General features: G+C 41.8%; 2 protein-coding genes across 2 annotated transcripts in view; both read right to left on the reverse strand.

Annotated features, from left to right (window-relative positions):
- KCNB2 (potassium voltage-gated channel subfamily B member 2) overlaps window positions 1–14620 on the reverse strand; it is a 423932-nt gene extending 409312 nt beyond the window's left edge. The window contains exon 1 of the mRNA XM_075353177.1: window positions 14050–14620. The gene's annotated coding sequence lies outside the window, so the exon portion shown is untranslated. The remainder of the gene's footprint in view (window positions 1–14049) is intronic.
- Window positions 1–22855, reverse strand: part of LOC142243826 (uncharacterized) — a 143585-nt gene that overhangs the window by 38809 nt on the left and 81921 nt on the right. The gene's annotated exons all lie outside the window — the stretch shown is intronic.

The following is a 22855-nucleotide window of genomic DNA, read 5'->3' on the forward strand; positions in this document are numbered from 1 at the left end:
CTCTACTTATACTACATGTACTGTACTGTTCTTTATCTATACTATACATAGTGTATTGCTTCCTACCTGTGATATATGTACTGTGCTGAATATACTGCTCTTTATCACCCTCTGTACTCTTCTTTATTTGTATTACATTTACTGAACTCCACCATACTTGTACTGCATGTACTGTATTATTCTCTATCTGTACTACATACACCAAACTGCTCCCTACCAGCACTACATGTACTGTACAGCTTACTACTTGTTCTAAATGCTTGGTAGTACTTTCGACCTGTACTGTGCTGTTCTGTGACTTTACTATACATTATGTACTGCTTCCCATCTGTATTACATGCGCTGTACTGTTCTATCATGATGCTACATGTATTGTTCTTTATACTATACTAGCTGTAGTACCCAGGCGTTGCCCGGGATAGTAACTGTCTCTCTGTCTGTCTCCCAGTCTCTGTCTGTGTGTTGCTGTCTGTCTGTCTCTCTGTCTGTCTCTTTCCTTGTCTGTCTGTGTCTATGTCTGTCTCTTTCCTTGTCTGTCTGTGTCTATGTCTCTGTTTGTCTATTTCTATCTCTGTCTCTATTTGTATCAGTCTATCAGTCTCCATCTCTGTGTCTGTCTCTCTCTATTTCTGTATCTGTCTCTATGTGTGTGTCTGTCTCTTTCCCCGTCTGTCTCTTTCTAGGGCTGTCTCTCTCCAGGGCTGTCTCTTTGCCCATCTGTCTCTTTGACCGTCTGTCTCTTTGCCTGTCTGTCTCTTTGCCCAGCTGACTCTTTGCACGTCTTACTCTTTGCCCGGCTGTCTCTTTGCCCGGCTGTCTCTTTGCCCGGCTGTCTCTTTCCCCGGCTGTCTCTTTCTCCGGCTGTCTCTTTCACCAGCTGTCTTTTTCTCCGGCTGTCTCTTTGCCCGGCTGTCTCTTTGCCCAGCTGACTGTCCCCGGCTGTCTCTCTCCCCAGCTGTCTCTCTCCCCGGCTGTCTCTTTCCCCGTCTGTCTCTTTCCTCGTTTGTCTTTTTCCCCGTCTGTCTCTTTGCATGTCTGTCTCTTTGCACGTCTGTCTCTTTCCCCGTCTGTCTCTTTCCCCGTCTGTCTTTTTCCCCGTCTGTCTCTTTGCATGTCTGTCTCTTTGCACGTCTGTTTCTTTGCACGTCTGTCTCTTTCCCCGTCTGTCTATTTCCCCGGCTGTCTTTTTCCCCAGCTGTCTCTTTGCCCGGCTGTCTCTTTGCCCGGCTGACTCTCCCCGGCTGTCTCTCTCCCCGGCTTTCTCTTTTCCCGTCTGTCTCTTTCCCCGTCTGTCTTTTTCCCCGTCTGTCTCTTTGCATGTCTGTCTCTTTGCACGTGTCTCTTTCCCCGTCTGTCTCTTTGCATGTCTGTCTCTTTGCATGTCTGTCTCTTTGCACGTCTGTCTCTTTCCCCATCTGTCTCTTTCCCCGGCTGTCTCTTTGCCCGGCTGTCTCTTTGCCCGGCTGTCTCTTTTCAGGGCTGTCTCTTTCCAGGGCTGTCTCTTTCCCCGTCTGTCTGTCTGTCTCTTTCCCCATCTGTCTGTGTCTCTGTCTGTCTGTCTTTTTCTGTCTCTCTTTATCCATCTCACCACCGACATCATATCACCTCACGCATAAGCTTCAACTAACAGTTTATTTTGTTCCTATAGCAACCACTGACAGTTGCTATTAATAACCTATAGCTCCCACCTTCATTCAGTTTAATGGTGGCAGGATTTTAGAGACTAACTGTAAAGCACGGGGTTACATTTTTCTGTCAAAAAATAGTCTACGACGTTCCCTGGGTCACATGAGGCGTCTGTGCAAAATTGCGTGATTGTAAATGCGACGGTGCAGATTCCTTTAGTGGACACACACACACACACACACACACACACACACACATACACTCAGCTTTATATATTAGATGTACTATTCTGCTCCCTACCGGTACTACAGTATATATCTTATACTGCTTCATACCTAAGCTGAATGATCTGTACTCATCGATACCTGTCACTCACCATACTGTTCTGTATTTGTGTCACATAAACATCTGTACTACATGTACTGGACTGCTTACGACACATGCTAAAGCACAGTATCACCTTCTACCTGACTCACATGTACTGGACTGCTTACTACACATATTAAAGCACAGACCCTCCTTCTACCTGACCCACATGTACTGGATTGATCTCTACCATTACCACATGAACGGACCTGCTCCCTACCGGCATTACATGTACTGCAATGCACAATAATGCTTTCTACCTGTTCCATATGTACTGTATTGTTCTCTATTTCTTCTTCCTATACTGAACTATTTTCTACCTGTATTACTTTTCAAATAAAATGCATTGGTGTTCCATGTATTCCAAGACATCCATTCCAGATATGTAATTAGAAGACACGGGCACCTCACAATTTCATTGAGATAATTCCATTTTATTTCATCCATCTAAAATTACCATTTTAGTGAATTTTATGTATTTTTATGATATTATCAAATGTGTTATTGTAAAGATGTATATAGTTTAAAAAATTGTGTAGTTTTTGGTCATCACCGGAGTGCAGTGTCTCCTGTGACAGAGAAAACTGCAATATCCAATATTTATTATATTCTATACTCTCACTAATATCAGCCCATCGTGCACAGCTAAGCACCATCATGAAACCGATATCTAGAGGTCAACATGTAAATGGACACACATTTTCCATGAAACTCTTTGGTGCTCAACCCTTTTGTTTGCAGCAGAGAAAATATTAAGACCGCTGTAATGTGAGGGCATACATCTGCATGCACAGAGACCCTACGCTTCATTGTTTTCCTTTATTCCATCATCGATGAATCTAACAATTTTCAGTAATGCAGAAAATAGGAATAAAATAACAAAATATTTCTAAGCAGAGTAAATTCCTAATTAGAAAATTCTCTTTTCTTTCTCTAATTTTTTAAAATTCCCTATTTATATTGCATTCCAATCAAAATGCAGATCTATCAGATTTTTTTAAATTATTGAATGCTGGATTTCAGAAGTTTTACTGTACACTCACTTGTAATAGCATAATTTGGAGTATCACATGAAAGGTTGTTTGGAAGGATGTATCAAAGGAAGTCTGTGAGGCCTTAAGCTGGTGTCACACACAGCGACAACGACAACGACGTCGCTGCTATGTCACCATTTTCTGTGACGTTGCAGCGACGTCCCGTCGCTGTCGCTGTGTGTGACATCCAGCAACGACCTGGCCCCTGCTGTGAGGTCGCCGGTCGTTGCTGAATGTCCAGCTTCATTTTTTGGTCGTCACTCTCCCGCTGTGACACACACATCGCTGTGTGTGACAGCGAGAGAGCGACGAAATGAAGCGAGCAGGAGCCGGCGTCTGGCAGCTGCGAAGCTGTAACCAGCGTAAACATCGGGTAACCAAGGGAAGCCCTTTCCCTGGTTACCCGATATTTACCTTGGTTACCAGCCTCCGCCCTTGCTGCCAGCACCGGCTCCTGCTCTGTGCCCATGTGGCTGCAGTACGCATCGGGTAATTAACCCGATGTATACTGTAGCAAGGAGAGCAAGGAGCCAGCGCTAAGCAGTGCGCGCGGCTCCCTGCTCTCTGCAGTGTGACATGTAGCTGCAGCACACATCGGGTTAATTAACCCGATGTGTACTGTACCTAGGAGAGCAAGGAGCCAGCGCTAAGCGCGGCTCCCTGCTCTCTGCACATGTAGCACAGCGACATTATGATCGCTGCTTCTGCTGTGTTTGACAGCTAAGCAGCGATCATAACAGCGACTTACAAGGTCGCTGTTACGTCACAGAAAATGGTGACGTAACAGCGACGTCGTTGTCGCTGTCGCTTAGTGTGACCCAAGCTTTAGAGGCAATCACTTAGCATTTTTTGTCATGTCTGTCTCATCCACATGGAGTGGATTTACTTTTATTTGATGCTGAAGTAGTCAAGGACCCTTTCCCTTCTGGCTGAGATTACTCAAAGCCTTAAGCTGGTGTCACACTAAACGACAGCGACAACGACGTTGCTGTTACGTCACCATTTTCGGTGACGTAACAGCGACCTTGTAAGTCGCTGTTATGATCGCTGCTTAGCTGTCAAACACAGCAGAAGCAGCGATCATAAGGTCGCTGTGCTACATGTTCAGAGAGCAGGGAGCGGCGCTTAGCGCTGGCTCCTTGCTCTCCTGCAGCACACATCGGGTTAATTAACCCGATGTGTGCTGCAGCTACATGTCACAGTTCAGAGAGCAGGGAGCCGCGCTTAGCGCTGGCTCCTTGCTCTCCTGCAGCACACATCGGGTTAATTAACCCGATGTGTGCTGCAGCTACATGTCACAGTTCAGAGAGCAGGGAGCCGCGCTTAGCGCTGGCTCCTTGCTCTCCTGCAGCACACATCGGGTTAATTAACCCGATGTGTGCTGCAGCTACATGTCACAGTGCAGAGAGCAGGGAGCCGCGCGCACTGCTTAGCGCTGGCTCCTTGCTCTCTTGCTACAGTATACATCGGGTTAATTACCCGATGCATACTGCAGCCACATGTCACAGTGCAGGAGCCGGCACTGGCAGCAAGAGCGGAGGCTGGTAACCAGCGTAAACATCGGGTAACCAGGGAAAGGTCTTCCCTTGGTTACCCGATGTTTACGCTGGTTACAGCTTACCGCAGCTGCCAGTGCCGGCTCCTGATCGCTTCATTTCGTCGCTCTCTCGCTGTCACACACAGCGATGTGTGTGTCACAGCGGGAGAGTGACGACCAAAAAATGAAGCTGGACATTCAGCAACGACCGGCGACCTCACAGCAGGGGCCAGGTCGTTGCTGGATGGTACACACAGCGACAGCGACGGGACGTCGCTGCAACGTCACAGAAAATGGTGACGTAGCAGCGACGTCGTTGTCGTCGTCGTTATGTGTGACACCAGCTTTAGTCACAGCTGCAGCATCTTATCTTCACACCCTTCCTCTATATTTACCCACTCCTGGGTTCACTCCATGCCAGTGACAGATCTTGTATACTGACTACTTTGGAGGAATCTGTTTCTAGAGAAGCTGAGATATTTGCTTCAGTTGCAGCTGTGCAGTTTCCTGCAAGAAAACCGAGCAGTGTTTTTTGTTGTATCTTTTAGTACCCATTTGTCTTACCTTCCTCATGTTGTTTTATTGTAGTAGTGAGACTAGTATCTTGCTGGCCTACAAACTAGTCAGGGTGTGTACTAGTCAGGGTGTGTTCAGGGCCAAATAGGGCTTAAGCACGTGATAGTGCAGGGGAACAAGGACCCATCTTGGGACATTAGTGAGTACAGGGATCAGACTCAGATTAGTGTTAGAAGATGACCCCGCTTCCTTCTTCATATTGCCAGCGCCTTCCTTTACATCTTCCCTGGTTTTCTATTTGTGTTGCACCACACAATGAGCGGTCCCTCGCCTCGGTGTGACAGTTTTCCTACGTTCAGTGGCCCCGTATGCACCGACAGGGCCATTAACTATAATGATGCAGATTGAGTCACCCTGTCATGCAAAAAATTTTGGCTGTATACAAATATTGAAAGCAAATAGCAGGCATATTCCTGAGGGGTTCCAAACATAAGTTTGCATCTTTATCTTTCCAATTTGTAACACAATCCCTAAAATGATAGCAACTAATGATGGACAATCAGTCTAGGGTCTCTTTTGTGTGACAGGTTTTTTTTTCTCCAATGCAAAAAAAAGGACTATGGACAGCATTTTCATCTGTTTTTGGTCTCAGTGTATTCTAACCATCCGTGTGTCATTTGTTTTTCTCTTATGAAGACAAAAACTAATGGAGGATTCCCAACCTTCTTGTAGCATTAGGTGTAATTAAGGTGTATGATCTTCACATACGTGTTCTAATTGTGTTTTTCATGGATAGAAAATCACTCACACAAATCTATGGACCCATGAAAATGTAGAACAGCACACGGATGTCAGTGTGGTGTCCATTTTTAACATTATAATGGGAAAGAGAGTCTTAGAAATGTTTTTATTTTTTACGCATACAATAAAATCACCACTGAAAAACTGATGGGAAAAAACTGAAACACATGAAAATCAGATCCAAAACTAAAGAACGAAACTCTAAACATTCTTTGGGAAGCAAAAAAAATTACTGTTGTCTTAATCAGACTTTAGTGGAAAATTGGACAACAAACAGGAGGAACTCGGATTGCAACCATGCACTGACCATTCTTTATATGGACTCCCTTGAATGAGGGAGTTTTAACTGCTAAATGGGTCAAAATTGGATGTGTGAAATGGCTCACAGACTATAAGTACATGGCCATGAAAAAAATTGATAGAACATACATGAGAATATAGGAGGACATCTAAATGAGGCCTTAGAGAACATTAATAGATATTAGATATAATAAAGAAAATTCTCATGAGAATCAGTAGGAATATATACAGCGATGTGCACACAATCATAAGCATTTGGCACTGATTGTGGAAAACAGTTGAGTGCTAGTTCATATGGAACACATCACAGAAGGCCGGATTACACAAAGATGATCAAGGGCAGAGTCGGGCTGGGGTGTCTTGGGCGCACTTGAGGAACTGACTCTAGTGGTCCACCCTACAAATATATGGAAATACCTGTTAGCTGTAAACCCCATTATATTTGAGCATCACCAATAAAATACAGAAGATTCCTGCTCATCTACTGTGCGCTCTCCATAACAGCGATGTACAATTAAGGTAGATTGCATCAAATAGGTGCTATGGTGAAAACAAGTTATCACCAATCTTGTGGATCCCGTGGATCGGTAATAACTTATTAATTGGTGGAATCTGACCATTGGAAACCAAACTGATCTTAAGAAAAAGGAACTGTAACCCTGAAAGGGCACTTTTATCACCATTTTACAATGCAGCGGCAGGTGGGATGTGTAGCCACAGCTCCATTCATTCTCTTTGGGGCTGCCAGAAAAAGCCAAGTACAGTGCTCGAAACAACTGAGGGAATGAATGATTAGTGCTTGATAATAGTTCCCCATGCTGCCGATCGGTGCGGTCCCAGCAGTTGGACTCTCAAGATCAATAAGTTATCACTTATCCTGTGGAGAGGTAATTACTTGTTTTCAGCAGAGAACCCCTGTAAGTGCATCTCTGCTGCTGTGTAATAGTCACAGGACAGAGAGGGGTTAAACTTCCAAGTATTCAATCTGTAATGGAAATAAAAAATCTCCTAATTAATATCAGATAGAACAAATGACTTTTATACGCAACACAATCCACTATACCAAGACCAATAATACCACATACAAGGGACAAATAGTACCACACCATGACCAGACCACATATTACTACCATATAGTGACTGAATAATGCCACATACAAGGGAGAAATACCTCCACACCATGACCAGACCACATATTATGACCACATGGTAACCAAATAATTCAATATTGATCATGAATAAAAGCCACAATGATGATAACACTAATATTACCACCATTATACACTGGAGCTCTGTATATAGTAGATAACAGACGTGACAAATTTTCCCTAAAGGCCACATGAGAAACCATGACTGTTGTAATTGTATCACTTACTATTGAGCAGAATTAAGTATACTAACACCCTCCATATAACGTATAAGCTCATACACAGTAACCTATATACTACATAAGCCTCCACATAGCTCCCATATGAGCCTCCATATAGTCCCCTATATATATTATGATCCCATATACAAACTTCTACACACAATATGACCCACACACAGCCCCCTGATATACAGTATGACCCACACACAGCCCCCATATATTCAGTATGTGCCCCAACACAGCCCCTATATAAAATATGAGGTCGCACATAGCCCCCCTAAATACAGTTTGATAATCCCTGTATACAGTGTAAGCCACCCAACAGCCCCACTATATACAATATGATCCATCATACAGCTCCCTGTAGACAGTATAAGACCCCACATAGCCTGCTATAGACAGTATTAACCGCCAAATAGCCCCTATGTACAGTATGAGCCCCAGATAGTCCCCTATAGTCAGTATTAACTCCACATAGTCCCCTATAAACAGCATTAACCCACACATAGCCCCACATAATTCCCTGTAGACAGTATTAGCCCCCATCAAATAGATAGGCTGGAGGCACTCACCAGCTTAACGTGACTTTATTCAAGTGAACAACTTGACAGGCATAGCGGGAGGTGAGGGGAAGGAAACACACAGTATTAGCCCCCACATAGCCTCCTGTATACCAGCAGATGTAGAAAAAGAAAACCATAAAAAATAAAAACAACTCACATTCACCTTGCTACTGTTACTGAGTGACTTCCTCTTTCTCGTTCAAATCCAGAGTAGTCGTTAAAATGGCCTCCAGCAAAGACAACATTTTTTTGCTGCTGAGGACCAGTTATTGATAGTCCCCCTCTACATTCTGCTCGGGGGCCCACTGAGAGCCTAGGGCCCATTGGAGCATCGTCTGGCATCCCACTAGGCCACTCTGATCCTGATCACGCAAACATACAAGGGAGTCTACGAAATGTCAGGGAAGATGAAAATAGTTTCTATTTTTATTTTAAATTTTGAAAAGAGGGTTTTGTTTTTTTATTTTTTTTGCAGGGGGTTTGCAGGGGGCGGAGACTTGAACATTTTGCGGCAGACTCTTTCCAATCTAATGGGGAAAAAAACTGAGTTTGCTATAGGTTTTTTCCCACCATTGAACCTATTATTATGAAACTGACATTGTGCAGAATTAAAAAATAGCACCACATATCAATTTCCAAGAGCAAAATACCCATAGCATATGGATTTGTTGAAATTTCATCCTCTTTGCTATTACTGGATTCTTCTGCATGTTTTCCCTGTGAAAGTTCAAATGGAATATCTCGAACAGTTCCTCCACGTCTGTACAAGCCCCAGGGGTATAGTCACATAAAGTTTTATGTAGATTTTTCTGCCTGAAAATTCCATGCATCAAAACTGTTCATAAAATACACGTTTTTTTTTGGTGCATTTTTATAAGAACACATTTTTTTATGCTGCTTTGATACTTTTTTTTACTTGGTTTTCCATTGTGGTTTTCTATAAATCTTTAATATGGGCTAAAGTAGTAAGGTTTTTTTTTGGCTCATTTCTGTTACACAAAGCACACACACCAAAAATAAAGCACTAAAAACCATGATAAAAACCATGGCAAAAATACAAAAAATGTGCCAAAGAATTGGCATGATGCTTGAATTAAAATATGCCTGAAAAAATGCAACACGTGCTCTAAAGACATGTTACTCATCCAAATAATAGGGATGACTGCTGCAAGACAATATGAATCATTTTTTACATGAATTTTGGAGCACCAAAAACTGCATTTGAGCATATCCAAAAGGCTACTTTACATGCAGCGACATCGCTAGCTATGTTGCTGTTGATCGCACCCTCCCCTGTTGGTTGTGCGTCATGGGCAAATCGCTGCCTGTGGTGCACAATATCGTTAGTCCCCGTCACACATACTTACCTGCCTAGCGACATCGCTGTGGCCAGTGAGCCACCTCCTTTCTAAGGGGGCGGTTCGTGCGGTGTCACAACGACGTCACACTGCAGCCGTTCAATAGAAGTGGAAGGGCGGAGAGCAGCAGAAAGACACGCCCACCTCATTGCCGGAGGACGCAGGTACGGTGTTGTTCCTCGCTCCTGAGGTGTCACACGTAGCGATGTGTGCTGCCTCAGGAACGATGAACAACCTGCATCCTGCAACAGCAACGATATTTGGGATTAGAACGACGTGTCAACGATCAACAATTAGGTGAGTAATTTTGATCGTTAGCGGTCGTTCGTACGTTTCACACGCACCGCCGTCTCTAATGAGGCTGGATGTGCGTCACGAGTTCCGTGACCCAACGACATCTCGTTAGCGATGTCATTGCGTGTAAAGCCCCCTTAAGAGTTACACCCTACATAAATCATACCTATAGATCAAAAACCTTGCTCAAAGAAAGGCCAATAACAATTGACAAAGCCAAAACTCAGTACAAGACCTGCATCAGTGCAACACAACTGAAACTCATATAGTAAAAATGCGCATATAAACATCTAGACTAAAATATTAATTGTTTATTATTAATATAGTTAAAAAATCATAAAGTGGACATGAAGTCAGCAGTAGAACAATATGGACAGAAGACACATGAGGGCAGGCATAGTTTAACAAATGAGAAGATCCATAGAATAAACAAAATATCACATGGAATCGTTATGAATGAACACAATCATAATTAAACAGAAACCCCCAAAATCAATAGAATTAAATAGCAAAGTGTAAGTAGTGAATGGGGTAATACTGCCACCAAATATATATTAATGACATCTCCATAACTGTGCAATGGACCAGACAGCGAAAAATTGAGTGCTATTGCCCAGCACTACAGTGTGTGCACATGTACAGAAAATGGCAAAACCCGGCGTATCAAAATAATAAGGGTAGAGTCAAGATCCAGTCCACGCAACAGGTTAATATGTACTACTCACATAAATAAATAGTCACATGGGGGAGTAGAAAACAATTGGATCACTGAGAAAAAATCATTACCTGACCCAATATGTGCTCTGTTCAGACACCCTACGCGCGTTTCGACGTGCAGTCTTTTTCCAAGGCAGAATATATTGAATTAAAATATGCCTGAAAAAATGCAACACGTGCGCTATAGACGTGTTACTCATCCAAATAATAGGAATGCCTGCTGCAAGACAATATGAATCATTTTTTACGTGAATTTTGGAGCACCAAAAACTGCATTTGAGCATATCCTAAGAGTGGATGAAAGGAGGTATTCTCCAGAAAGAGAAATTATGTTATATCTAATTAAAAAAAGGAACAAATTGAAACAACATTTTATCATCCTGAACATTTCACAAAAATGTGTTCAAAGTGTTCTGTAATACAAACATGGCTGTTTGGATGTCTGTGCTACCTCTCTAGTTCTAATAATTTCAGCCTTGCTGCTCTATTGGTCTCCCCCAGTCTTTGATTTCTTCCTGCAGTGATCACGTGCTGTCCATCATTCACATTATCTACATGACTGCCGCAGCCAATCACTGTCTGACTGCTGAGGCCATGTGAATGATGTATTGCACCTGATTGCTGCAGGAATTAACCACAGAATGGAAGGAATCACCGGAGCACTGATCTGGCAGGGAATATAAGAGGTAAGTATACATTGTTCTTTTATTTTTAACCCTTTAGCCAAGTTTTAGAAATGTTAGTGTTTACAGTGCCATAATACAAAGGACTTGCACACACCGCCATATTTTTGGTTTGAGTCCAATCCAACAAAACATTGAATCGCACTTGGACCAATGTTATTCTATGGGGCTGAGCACATCCTCGAGTCAGGCTGGAGTCCCACTTGCAAGTGACTCGCGCATAACCCGCGCGAGTCTCGCATCGCGTCACCCAGCACTGCCTGCTGCTCTCCGGACAGTAGCGGGTCATCTGAATAGAAATGCATGAGGCTGACCTGCTGCTGTCCAGAGAGGTTACATGCGAGTCACTCACAAGTGTGACTCTTGCCTCTGTCTAAGGATAAAAACGCAGTGCATCCAAGTTGGACCTGATTGGAGATCGTACTCGGCCATGCAAGTCAATGAATCGACAGAAAACATTGGACTCCACTCAGATGACATCTGAGTAAATCCGATTTTCATGGAATATCACAATGAAGAAAATAGAGAATTTTCTTTCTCAATCTTCTCCTTTTCCGAGAGAATCAGAACACACTCTGATCAGAATTTGATGCTTTGCATAATTGGCCCGATTCTCGTGGATGAGAGAATTTACGGATGTCTGACCACAGCCTTAGTTTGTTTCTCTGATATCCTTTATAAATGTTTTCTTTGAAAAGTAAAGCACCTTGAAATATGCTAGTTCTATATAAATAAAGCTTATTCATTGTATTCACTAATCAGGCCTTTCCAAGTTACCATCCGGTCACATCATTAGCAAGTATACTACTTATCTCTGAGGCCTCTTGACCTGAACTGGTCACTAAGATCAGACTAACGTGCTCAATAGAAATAAAGAAGTGATTATTTTATTATAATCTGGACTGATTTGATTCGTTTTCTTGAAAAAAATTCAAGAAAATACTTTAAAAGTGTATAAAATCATATAAAGTAAACTCCTAATGTTCCCAAAGAACAGTTTTCAGACAAGCACCTTTATAATATCAAAGACTGTTTCATCTAAGCCAATGCAAAATGTCCTTCTTCTTTCCAATTGAATAAAAAACTCATAATGTCAAATATAAATATTATTTGTAACTACACATTTATCAATATTTTACAACATTTAATACACTATTTATTAGTACTTGCGCCAAAAATTAAAAATGTTGAGAAAATGGGGCATGGTTATCTTTTTAGCATAAAGTACTAATGCAAATTTATGAAGGCCTTTATATGCAAAAGTTGCAGAAAAGTCATTATTCTAGACAGTGCATTAAACAAATACTTTTATTTTACTACTTTAATTTTTAAGATGCCTAAAAAGTCACATTTTGAGCAAAATTGAAAATTACATGATTTTATTAACTGGTCTCTGCTCTTATCTTTCATTGGGGCAGTTGTGCAGGCATAATATTTCCCAAATTTACGTATAATATGTGATAAATATGGAGTGGTGGCATTGAAGTAAGTACACTAAAGATTTGGCAGCAATTGAGCCATTTTGGATAAATGTGGCCTGCTATGTTTAACCAGAAGCCTGAAAATCAGAGGTGATAAAACTCAGTTTTGCTTCATTGTCACATGTCCGACCTCGTGCCAAGACAACACAATGATACACGTGGAAATAAAATTAAAAAACTAAATCATAAAAATTTAGCTTTGGCAAGTAACAAAGGCTGGAAAATGACAATGTCATAGCATGTCTCATTTTAGAAAAAGCCTACAAAGCTGGAAAACCTGACAATAAAGTGCTGTAAGTCACCGTAGTGTCTGGTTGCCTTTGGTTACAGATCATCATTGTTCTCTGCGCCGTTATTGTATATACTGAAGATATGGTAGATGTTCATATTTACTGTATTTGAGGGATTACTCACTTCACCAAGAACAGTCTACGGACAATCACAGCCTTACACTAGTATTGGGTGATCTTCACCTTGGGATGAAGGTCACAACCTGATCATGACCACACCACCATAGATGCTCTTTCCTTGGATTTCCACCTGTTCTGGTAGATTAGATGCCCTATTGGCCTCGAAAGTGTTGCTAAGCAATATGGGCCTATTGTTGGATGAAGTAATGACAGATCTCACCTGTAACTTACACAAAACCACACGCTTTTAAAACTTTTTTTTTTAGACCAGTACATTTTGTGCTGGCGTATTTCTTTTCACGAGCTCTGCCAGCTCTTGAGCAGCACCGGATAGGATTATTATTGATTGAAATCATCTCTCCTTTAGACTTCTTCCCCTTTTTTTGTCTTATGTTTTAGTACTGAACTCCCATTACTGATAATTTACAGAGGATCCTCCCTTTCGCTTAGTCTCAGCATCGGAAGAGAACCAACTATTAAAAGATTTTCATTGTATAACCTCAACGAACCGGCAGCTTCTTCAAGATTAAATGTTACATAACTTGATTTGCCGGGATTACAGGACGGAATTGTATTCCCCTCTACATACATCCATACATGTGTATTCTGTAGATTATGACACACTGAGTATTGTCTTATCAGGGTTTCATTAATAAAACACTTTATTGTTTTTGTTTTAGCCTCTCGAATAACAACATAATGTGGACGAAGGATAAGTAGATAATATATGCAATTCGATGGCACAACCCATGCAATGTTTTATCACCTTTCTCTTTACATAGTATATAAAAAATGATAAGAAGAAATAATAATAACATTGATAATAATAATAATAATAATAATAATAATAATAATAGAAAACATAATGTTAATCATTAAAAGTGCATATAAAGTAGGAGAGGAACAATGTTCTCTTCCGTAAACTGCTCATATCAGAGATATATAGTACAAATATACTCTTCAGTGTTGGAGGAGAAATACCCCATCTACTTACCTTGCTTAAAGTGGATTAAAGACAAGCTGACCAGCCCCGGAAAGGATCGGTTCATGTCTTAACCAGAGCTTGTTAGATGTTCTCCAGGAGAAGACACTTCACACTGAGCTTTTGTCCCATGTCTTGCTTCTTGGACCTATCCCAGGGCTCTACAAGTCTAGAGAGGGACAGTGGCTGTAGAGTGCCATGAAGATTAGTCTTAAGATTTAGTGCATCCTCCTCCAGTGGTGATGGTGATGGTGGTGATGGTGGTGGTGGTGGTGGTGATGATGATGATGATGGAGATGGGCTGCTTAGTCCTGCGGCTGTGGATAGATTGCGGAATGGAAGAGCAGGCAGCTCAGCTCAGCTTAGAGATACTGAACTGCAGAGACATAGTCGCACACATTCACACCATCACACACTCACTGTACAGCAGGCACACAAGCACAAGGGATGGACCGGCCTGGATCTCCCACAATCTGGCTCAGAGGATCTAGAGGTGAAAGCTAATTGGATTGAGCTCTGCATCACCAAGGACAGCAGCAACAGATCGGCAAGTGCTCCTCACCAAAGCCAAGAAATCCCGAGGAGAACAAGCACAGGGTGGAGAGGAGGGGGCCGGGGGAATCCTATTCTGAGCACAGCTTTAACCCTTGCAGTACTGGAGTTTCCGAGCTTAAAGCAGCAGCGTGCTCCGAAGCTTTTACAAAGATGTACCATTATCACTCAAATATATGGATACCTCTGTTATAGTACACACATTATATCAATCTCGTGTAGAATTATGTTGTATTAGTTATTGAAATGTACAATATCATAAATAAATATTTATGACGTAACATTTAAAACTAATAAAAACAATCTTAAAGAAAAGGATATAAATGTAGGTGACCCTGGACATTGTGAGAGCTAAAGTGCTAATTATCTAGAAAGCAAATATTAGATACGTAGTCCTTTAATTATGAGACGTTTACTGTCAATCATCCCTTACCAGACTGCAGCACTTAACTCACTGAGTGTCGCACTCAAAAGGACACAGTCCAATAATATATCCAATTGCAGAAATCTAACTGAAAATGCACAGCTTTATGTCAGCAATTCAGTTTTCACACTTTGCATATTGTACGCTGTCTGATTGTGCATGTATTAGGACAATTATTGTGGGAGATCAGGTCACGTGTACAATGCAGCTGCTTCTCTACTGTAAAGGGTTAAGGTATATTTGCCTTTTTATAGCGATGTGCTTGGTTGTTATGGTTCCCCAGAGTAGGACAGGAAACGTCCGTGTGTGCGCTCAGCACTGGTATATAGGGGGCGCGAGTGACGGGCATGGCGGTGATGGGCATGGCGGTGACAGGCATGGCGGTGACTGAGCTTGCCGTTCAGCTATAAATAAGAAAGGGTCACACACACACTCCACACAATGCTGCCAGAAGACTTCTACTTATGTGAAATATCGAGGGTCGGTAATACAATACCATCCTCAGAAGACAGCAGTGCATCCTCAGGCTGTGTCTGAAACATAACTAATTGTTTAAATGCTTTAGTAGACTCAATCCGGTCATTGTCTTATTCAATGTATCTTGTACGGACCACTGTAGACCTTAAAGGGGCAAGGATATTCCCCTTGATTAATAAATAATGCCCCATTTAGCAGAATTCTTTAAGAGGAGTGGTCGCCTCTCATGACGTGGCTGATTTAAAAACCCATAAAACAACAATTCTGAAAACTTTGCATTGTTGCTGATTAAGGATGATCGAATATCACAAATATTCGGCTTCGCGAATATCTGACGAATAGGTCGCTGCTATGCGAATATTCGATGCACAATGTAAGTCTATGGGAAGCCCGAATAGTGCTATTCGGCAACTATTCGGGTTTCCCATAGACTTACATTGCGCATCGAATATTCGCAAATAGTCGAATGGCGGCGACCTATTCGGCGAATATGGGCATTGACGAATATTTGCGGTATTCAATCATCCCTATTGCTGATCTTCTGTTATTGCTCCCAAAAATGTAGGATTAAATTGACAACTAGGTGTTACTATTTTTCAAAGGGGTGTGTTCCAATTTAGGCGGCACTGATTGGACAGAGTCAGACTGTATGGGGACATATCCCCAACTGGTAACACCAAATTGTCAATTTCTTCATAACTTTTTTAGGAGAAATAACAGAGGGTCAGCGCAATGCAGATTTCTAAGAAAAAATGCTTCAGAATTGCTAGCCTAACCATCAGGAGTAATGAACGGTCATTTTCACAAAAGTAACTCAATTGTGCCATGTCCTAATAATATCATAAGAGGTTGTTTGTCACCTCCACAAGATTTGAGCTCAATCCCTGCATGATTTGTACATTTTCCTAAGTATGGACACAACTGTATCTATAGCTTATCACCTCCCTTTTACATAGAAAATGATCATATCCACAGCAGAATTTAATGATTTGCATTATGTTTACATGATCTACGTGATATATGACATTTTCATCCTATATGAATTGCCGCTTTGCTCATTTACACAGGCTGATTTATCGTTAAGACGCGTGTTTACATTGTATTTCTTTGAAAATGGTTCTTAACTCTTTGTTTTCTATCCTATGGAAAGTATAGCATACAGTAGCTACATGTATGCAATTATATATCACATAGGGTAGGCTTGAAAATGCAAGGCCCAGGGTGAAGGGGAACATTATATGTGGTTATTTGCTTTATAAAGGTCACATGCAGAGACATTCATATGAGAACACTGTAAATAAGCTCAGTTTTCTGGCGGTGTGAGTGCGTTATTGATTTACAGGAGGAAGAAGAGGGGGAAAAAAAGACGACGTGTGTCATGAATGATGACACAGTGGATGAGGCTCTGCCGCTTCACTGCTAATCAGTCTGAGCACTGGGAGGAGGAGGAGGAGGAGGAATCCCGGTGTTAAGGTTGCTAGGAAAACCCCACTGGCTCCCTGTACTGTATGAGAGCGAGTGCAGCAGCCATTTATCAGGGCTGGGATATCTCATCAGCACCAAGCTCCAGCCTGTGTATTCCTGCCCTCCTGCATCCCAATATATCAGCCGCATGCTGCTCTTATATCATATTTGTTATTGTAGCTGCTGTGCACATTAATATTGCATGGCGGTGTTTATAGAAGCACATTATTGGTGGATACAATGTTTTATAAAGTCAGTGCCGGTGGCTTCTGCTCGTGTGGCTGTTAACCCTTGCCACTGCCTGTTACGGAATCACAAAACGGAAAAAAGACTGAAAAAAGGAAAGATATCTGAGAATAATATAATCATTTGCTAGCAAATATTGGGCATATTGAGAGCTCTGCTACGCGAAGGGCTTCTCCCATAAGTAACATTTATACCTTATCCACCGAAGAAATAATAAATGTATGATCCCTGCGGATTCGACTCCTATCCTGCACCAGTCCGGAGAACAGGAATCCATTAGTCCCTTTGTGAATGGAGTGGTAGTGTGGACGTGTAACCATCAATCCATTCCCTTCTAGTTGACTGGCGATTTGGCTACCTCCATCAGTGTTAAATAAGTGAATGGAGCAATGGTGATGATAGCAGACTACCACGTCACTCACATAAGGAAGTTGGAGACCACTGTTTTTGGCTCTTGTGGACACAGACAAAAACGGCCCCTGTGCAAAAACAGTTCAATGACTCAACAAAATGCACATTTCAACCTGTTTTGGAGGTAGAAATGGGCCCACTGACCTCTTGGGCCCATGTGCGACCCCACAGGTTGCACCATTGATATGTCTGACCATGATTTTTGGGGTAGGTGAAGGCCTCAGTTATCAAAGACCTAACCAAAGGACTTTCCATTTCTTATTGTGCATAAGACCTCCTCCTTACAGCTCCCTGTCAATTTAATTTCATTCTTAAGTGTATAATCTCTTTATATTCGCAGGGTTTCTTGACTATGCTCAGACCCTCTGCTGTTATCATTGCGGCAGCAAATGTTTAATTTCCCTGCAGCACCACTACAGGGGAGAACTGTGCCCGTAGAAATAAATGGACCGATCAGCCGTTTAAAGCACGTAGGCATCCTCTTTATAGTCGCCCTTGGCTGTGGCTAATGGACGGAGCTTCTAAATGCCATATTAGCTTAGGATTCATTGTTTGAAAATTGTTTTTCTATAACAGACAATCCCCATAAGGCAATATAAATCTCTGTGATCTCTCCATTGATTTCAACTTGTGAGACCTACCTATCCATACAGGACTACATCCATCCTACTGTAATGACTATTATGTCTACTTTTACACGGACCTTTGTGTGTGGTTATTATCATGTTTTATGTTCTCTGAGGGGCTATCCCCAGTGTACCATATAGCAATCACCGAAATGTGTTATCCTAGGGGGGATTTGTCACCACTCACCATTGTCTGATACGTAAGTGTAGGTTATCCGGGTGAACTACAAGTTAAACCTTCCCTCATGTGAAGGACTTGGTATAAATGAATGTTTCCCATTGGACTTTTAAGTGTCAGATAACATTTTTACTACATAAATGAATGCCTGAGGTCACAGTAATTCATCTGATGCCGTAATGAAAAAGGATTCTTACAGTTTTTTGATACAGATGTTTTTATGTATGCACTGATTTATTACCCACTAGGGGGCGCAATCTGAAGACCAATTTCTACAGGCTTCTACAGGCTTGATTTTCTATATTTTAATAAATGTAATAATCCAAAATGATGTTATTGGAGGGCTGTGGATAGCTGGTTTCTATCTGGTACACATGTATGGATACTGAGAAATGAAGGAAAACTGATCTGTTGCTTTCATTTTACAGATTCTTAATTGGATTGGAAATGTAAATTGGACTTCAGGTTTACCGTGTAGATTTCTGTTCAATATTATTCTTGGATGTCGTCTTCTTGAAAACTAAGTTGTATCCCAACATGCAATTTTCATGCCCAGGACAGCAGGTTTTCTTCTAGGATTTCCCTGCATTCTTCACTTTAACCATCTGAAACCTTCCAGGACATGCTCCAGACGTGCTTCCCATCTACATGGAGGGTAAAACCAAAATCAGACTCTAGTTGTGAATTTATAGATTTCTTCAACCCCTTGTCCAAGAATATCTGCTTCCATGATTGCAATATATAGACTGTACTATATACAGTTAGGTCCAGAAATATTTGGACAGTGACACAATTTTCGCGAGTTGGGCTCTGCATGCCACCACATTGGATTTGAAATGAAATCTCTACAACAGAATTCAAGTGCAGATTGTAACGTTTAATTTGAAGGTTTGAACAAAAATATCTGATAGAAATTGTAGGAATTGTCACATTTCTTTACAAACACTCCACATTTTAGGAGGTCAAAAGTAATTGGACAAATAAACCCAACCCAAACAAAATATTTTTATTTTCAATATTTTGTTGCGAATCCTTTGGAGGCAATCACTGCCTTAAGTCTGGAACCCATGGACATCACCAAACGCTGGGTTTCCTCCTTCTTAATGCTTTGCCAGGCCTTTACAGCCGCAGCCTTCAGTTCTTGCTTGTTTCTGGGTCTTTCAGTCTTAAGTCTGGATTTGAGCAAGTGAAATGCATGCTCAATTGGGTTAAGATCTGGTGATTGACTTGGCCATTGCAGAATGTTCCACTTTTTTGCACTCATGAACTCCTGGGTAGCTTTGGCTGTATGCTTGGGGTCATTGTCCATCTGTACTATGAAGCGCCGTCCGATCAACTTTGCGGCATTTGGCTGAATCTGGGCTGAAAGTATATCCCGGTACACTTCAGAATTCATCCGGCTACTCTTGTCTGCTGTTATGTCATCAATAAACACAAGTGACCCAGTGCCATTGAAAGCCATGCATGCCCATGCCATCACGTTGCCTCCACCATGTTTTACAGAGGATGTGGTGTGCCTTGGATCATGTGCCTTTCCCTTTCTTCTCCAAACTTTTTTCTTCCCATCATTCTGGTAAAGGTTGATCTTGGTCTCATCTGTCCATAGAATACTTTTCCAGAACTGAGCTGGCTTCATGAGGTGTTTTTCAGCAAATGTAACTCTGGCCTGTCTATTTGTGGAATTGATGAATGGTTTGCATCTAGATGTGAACCCTTTGTATTTACTTTCATGGAGTCTTCTCTTTACTGTTGACTTAGAGACAGATACACCTACTTCACTGAGACTGTTCTGGACTTCAGTTGATGTTGTGAACGGGTTCTTCTTCACCAAAGAAAGTATGCGGCGATCATCCACCACTGTTGTCATCCGTGGACGCCCAGGCCTTTTTGAGTTCCCAAGCTCACCAGTCAATTCCTTTTTTCTCAGAATGTACCCGACTGTTGATTTTGCTACTCCAATCATGTCTGCTATCTCTCTGATGGATTTTTTCTTTTTTTTCAGCCTCAGGATGTTCTGCTTCACCTCAATTGAGAGTTCCTTAGACCGGATGTTGTCTGGTCACAGCAACAGCTTCCAAATGCAAAACCACACACCTGTAATCAACCCCAGACCTTTTAACTACTTCATTGATTACAGGTTAACGAGGGAGATGCCTTCAGAGTTAGTTGCAGCCCTTAGAGTCCCTTGTCCAATTACGTTTGGTCCCTTGAAAAAGAGGAGGCTATGCATTACAGAGCTATGATTCCTAAATCCTTTCTCCGATTTGGATGTGAAAACTCTCATATTGCAGCTGGGAGTGTGCACTTTCAGCCCATATTATATATAGAATTGTATTTCTGAACATGTTTTTGTAAACAGCTAAAATAACAAAACTTGTGTCACTGTCCAAATATTTCTGGACCTAACTGTAATAATATTATTCACTTACTGTATAAAGCGCTATTAATTGCATAGCACGTTACATACATTGGCAACACTGTCTACATTGGGGCTCACAATCTAAGGTCCCTATCAGTATGTCTTTGGAGTGTGGGAGGAAACCAGAGGAAAGCCACGCAAACACGGGGAGAGCATACAAACTCCTTGCAGGTGTTGTCCTTGGTGGGATTTGAACCCAGGACCCCAGCGATGCAAGACTGCAGTACTAATCACTGAGCCACCGTGCTATATACTGATAAGTAGACTTTGGCTTTTAGACAATGTTGACTTCTTTCCATAGTTTAAAATACACAATCAGCTATCACCACTTTAAAGGCCACGTCTCACTAAGCGACATCGCTAGCGTCATCGCGGCTGAGTCACGGGTTTGGTGACGCAACAGCGATCTTGCAAGCGATGTCGCTGTGTGTGACATCCAGCAACGACCTGGCCCCTGCTCTGAGGTCGCCGGTCGTTGCTGAATGTCCTGGACCATTTTCTTCAAAGGCGATGTCCTGCTGAGCAGGACGCATCGCTATGTTTGACACTGTGTGACAGGGTCCCAATGACAGCAGAGATCGTTATACACGTCGCTACTGCGACCTGTATCGTTACTGAGTCATTGGTAAGGTTTGACTGTGTGACATCTCACCAGTAACCTCCCAGTGACTTACCAGCGATCCTTATCAAGTCGCATCGATTTCGGGATCGCTGGTAAGTCGCAAAATGTGACGGGGGCTTTAGGAGTTCTCCCCAACTCGGACAACCCCTTCTGAGATACTGACAAGAGGAAAAATTCCAGCATCCAGGTCCACGATATATAAAAAATGTCCTTTAATGGATATACATTAAAAAAATTCCATGCAGTTTAAAACCACAAATAGCTCATAGTAAGAGAATGTGTTTCGGACGTCTTGTGTCCTTATTCATAGAATATGGAATGTTTTTAATGTATATCCAATAAAGGAGAAATTTTATATATCGTGGACGTGGATGCTGGAATTTTTCCTCCTGTCTGGATTACACAGTTTGGCCGACTTTGTTGTCCGTGCACCGTCCCAGAATTGAGTGTACATCTAAAGTGGGTGAGCTGGATTTATTTTCCTTTTGTCCCTTCTGAGATACTATATCTTCCAATAATCAAAAACAGACACACAACTCCAGCAGTGTCCCTGATCCAACAATGCTGGTACCGAGTCTCCCAGGGCTCGAGTGACATTGTTAGGCCTTATAAGCAGTAGAGCAAATCTGGACTCATGTGGGTCATCCTTTTTTGGGTGTGCATTTAGTCTACATAGGTATTTATATAGTTAGACCATGCTCCTGCTCTGCCCCATCTACTGAGTTTTGCTGACACTTAGACAGGTTTAATACTAGACATATGATCCTGATTAGGTACACCTTGCCTCAGTGGGATGGCTTTTACACTTTTTGGATCAATATAGTATTAAGAAATTACTCTTTGTTATTTATGTGTACTCTTACTTTTTACTTATTTACTTACTGTAGGGTATTTGCTCATTTTGTTTTTATTTTAGCTTTTGTTTGTTAATAGCCACAATGGGAATGTGGTGTACCTACACATTGCACTTATACTAACGTGTTCTACCATATTACTTTGGTTTTGTTCAGTGGCCACTAATAGTTTGGAGAACTGAAAACTATAAACGGCCACTGAACAAAACTTTCCTCAGATGTCTGAGCTTGTCATAAAGAAGTGAGACAACTGCAGGCTATTTAAGATTGGCTACATCACTTACTCATCCCTTCAATTTCACATGAGCCATGGAATACCAGGAGACAACATCACGGGAACAGGCGCCAGTATTGGAGGTGAGGATCTGTTGTTTTTATTTTACTCTGGGGAATGTAATATTTATGAAGAGGTTGTTGTCCGACTAATGGACAATCCCTTTAAAAATGGCAAAATACCTCTAAGACTTCAAGGCTATACCATTAGCAAATACTTTTGAAGCTGGTTATAATGTCTAGGTAGGAGATGAGTGAACCTGAGGTTTGGT

This window comes from Anomaloglossus baeobatrachus, chromosome 6, assembly GCF_048569485.1.
Source record: "Anomaloglossus baeobatrachus isolate aAnoBae1 chromosome 6, aAnoBae1.hap1, whole genome shotgun sequence".
Classification (NCBI taxonomy): domain Eukaryota; kingdom Metazoa; phylum Chordata; class Amphibia; order Anura; family Aromobatidae; genus Anomaloglossus; species Anomaloglossus baeobatrachus.